The sequence below is a fragment of the Somniosus microcephalus genome, unplaced genomic scaffold, assembly GCF_052327205.1.
Source record: "Somniosus microcephalus isolate GS21.2 unplaced genomic scaffold, FLI_Smic_1.0 unresolved_chr5, whole genome shotgun sequence".
NCBI lineage: Eukaryota > Metazoa > Chordata > Chondrichthyes > Squaliformes > Somniosidae > Somniosus > Somniosus microcephalus.
In genome coordinates this window covers 51,044,231-51,047,365 of record NW_028225183.1, presented here as the reverse complement: position 1 = coordinate 51,047,365, position 3,135 = coordinate 51,044,231, and the positions used below count along the sequence as shown (strand labels likewise).

The 3,135-nt window shown below is 47.9% G+C and overlaps 1 non-coding gene across 1 annotated transcript; it reads left to right on the top strand.

Annotated features, from left to right (window-relative positions):
• Window positions 1-2,808: 2,808 nt before the first annotated feature.
• Window positions 2,809-2,891, top strand: trnas-gga (transfer RNA serine (anticodon GGA)). Its single transcript has one exon. It is a non-coding gene; the product is annotated as a tRNA-Ser (tRNA).
• Window positions 2,892-3,135: the final 244 nt, after the last annotated feature.

Below are 3,135 nucleotides of genomic sequence, written 5' to 3'. Positions count from 1 at the left end.
AAATGGTTGTCTTTCTACTGTTGTTACTTTCTTCCCTCAGGCTCGTTCTCTCCGCTCTCAATGACTCTCTGCCACTGATTCTCCCCAGCAGCGGCGGCGCATCTGAGTGAAGCGAGGCAGCGGCGGCAATTTAAAGAGTGGGAGAGGCGCAGATACGCCCCACAGCGGCGGCGGCGGCGGACCAGAGTGGAGCGAGGCAGTGGCCGCGACTTAAAGAACGGGAGAGGCGGAGGTAGGCCTCTCAGCGGCGGCGGTGTCGGTCCTGAGTGGAGCAAGGCAGTGGCGGCGATTTACAGAGCAGAGGGGCGCAGGTAGGTCCCACAGCGGCGGCGGCGGCGGACCTGAATGGAGCAAGACAGCGGCGGCGAATTAAAGGGTGTGAGAGGCGCAGGTAGGCCCCACAGTGGTGGACCTGAGTGGAGCGAGGTGGCGGCGATGATTTAAAGAGGGGAGAGGCGCAGGTAGGCTTCCCAATCTCCGAGCTCAGAACAAGGGAGAGATAGACGTAAAAAGAAATGGAAGTGTGACTTCACCAGAAAGCAGGTAAATGAATGGTTGGTGAGTATTTCCCTCTTTCTCCTTTTATCCAAACTTAAATTTGTGTTTTATAGTTTATAGGGTGTCTGTGGTGTAGTGGGGACTGCTGGTAAACCAGGGCCCTTAAGTATATCATTTAATTGTAGTGTAATTGGTGGGATTGATTTGATTTAATTTAATTTGAATTAATTAAAGGGTACATCATGGCAGGACGGCTCGGCACCGTGGCATGCTCCTCCTGCACTTTGTGGGAAATCAGGGACACTTCCTGTGTCCTTGCTGACCATGTGTGCGGGAAGTGTATCCAGTTGCAACTAATGACAGACCGCATTGCGGCACTGGAGCTGCGAGTGCCTACATACTGGATCATTTGTGATGCTGAGCAGGTTGTGTAAAACACGATTAGAGAGTTGGACAGACCGCAGGTAAAGGCAGGTAAAGGCAGGTAAAGGCTGTGCCGAGATTCAAAGCTACAATCAAACAACGATTCAAGCAGAAAGTAATACAACCACTTCACACCATTATTACATCAGGGCATCACGAGAGGCCTAGGCCACAGGAGAAAATACGTTGTTTAATGCTCTTGACCGTCGAAAATACTTATTTTACAACCCATTGAAGAAATTGCACGTCGTCCGCGCAGCCATTTTCCAGTTGATGCTGCTTCCTACTTCGATGCTTATTTAATGAACTAAGCCAGACGAGCCACAGTTCTCAACACCGCCGGCCAAGATCGGTACCTTAGATTATAAGAAATAGGAGCAGGATTTGGTCATGCGGCCCTCGATCATGCGCCGCCATTCAATAAGGTCATGGCTGATCCGCTACCTCAACTGAAAGTTACTCACCTAGCCCCATATACCTTGATTTCAGTAATGTACAAATCCATCTCTGTTAGGAATGTACTCAACGACTGAAAAGCCACAGCCCTCTGCGGTAGAAAATTCCAAAGATGCACAACCATTAGACTGAAGCAATTTCTCCTCATCGCAATGCTAAACGGCCGGCCCCTTATTCTGTATCGTTGATCCCTAGTTCGGGACTAGACAGCCAAGTTAAACAAACTCTCAGCATTCGCCCAGTCAAGCCCTGAAAGAATTTATATGCTCTTCCTGCTGATTTCATTTCACCACAGAAAACAATGTTTACCTGGATGGACAAGCAGCAGGAAATACAATGCAGCCGCAGATTTATTCTCCAACCACATTCTCTGACACGCACGCGGCCGTATAAAGGGACAAAAGCAGCACACGAGAGAAAAGGCGATTTGAATCCCGTTCGTAGTGTCGAATTGCCTCATTTTCACCGAACGCCATATGAAGCAACAATTTGAATCAGACATTGCACTTCATTTCATTCTGAAAATGTTAAGCGATCACACACTGCTATCCGCACGCAAAAAGAAAGGCACAGGGCCCGTGCGATTCACTAAAGCGCATTCAAACACAGCAACCAAATAAGTTCGCGTCAAAGATTTCTTGATTAGAAATTCATACCTCTCACATTTAGCTGAAAACAAGAGATTGCAGGGCCTGCTCGCTTCTCGGCCGCTGCGCCAGCGACAGGAACAAATCGCTCACAACCGAGTCCTCCAACGTACTGGAGCTGCTTCTAACAGAGCAGCTCAATCCTCAGGCCCTGATGGGACACATTAAAATGGGGGCCTTCTCGCGCCGCTCTATGTGATTTATTGGTTGCTGTCACGTGATCAGGGTGCGGGGCGATGCAAGGAATCTGAAGTTATCTGGCAATTGTTATTGTTTCAAGCTTTCCGTTAAATATCCATGTAAGTGTAAAACTGAGGAAAGTGTAGAAACGTGTTTTCAGAGTGGATGATCTACTATGGCCGATTATCCTGCTGGATTTTCATGGCAAGAACGTTGCACTTGGAATATTGGTATAAGTGAAGTAGAATATCCAGGCTGCCTGGCAGAAGACTGATCAATGAAGCGATTGTTCCCATTGGATGCAGGAAGGCAGCAGCAGTTTGCTCACCACTGTTCATTGCACGGTATCAAAGACTCCATTTTTACACAATAGATAAGTTTGAAAAAATTAAAAGCTGCTTCCGTCCCTGGGTGGGCTCGAGCCACCAACCTTTGAGGTAATAACCGAACGCGCTGGCCCATTGCGCCACATAGACAGACAAAAAACGTTTTGCAATTGGAATTATTCCACAGGAACCCAAGTGATTATGTGCCAGAGCGTTCACAGCCGAGGCACCGATTTTGCAGCAAATGAGAAGCTGCATGTTTCCGAAGCCCCGTCGGGGTAGTCGTGGCCGAGTGGTTAAGGCGATGGAATGGAAATCCATTGGGGTTTACCTGCACAGGTTCGCACTCCTGCCGACTATAGCACGAGGACGTCGTCCCAAATGAACCGTTTTCACTTAACTTGAACTGCTGACTTTCGGTTCCTGTGCCAAGATTCAAAAGCTACAATCAAACAACGATTGAAGCAGAAAGTATAACAAGCACTTCACCCATTATTAAATCACGGCATCACGAGAGTGCTAGGCCACAGGAGAATACTACGTTATTTAATGCTTTTGAAACCGTGAAAGCAATTTTAACCATCGAAAATATTTAGTTTGCAACC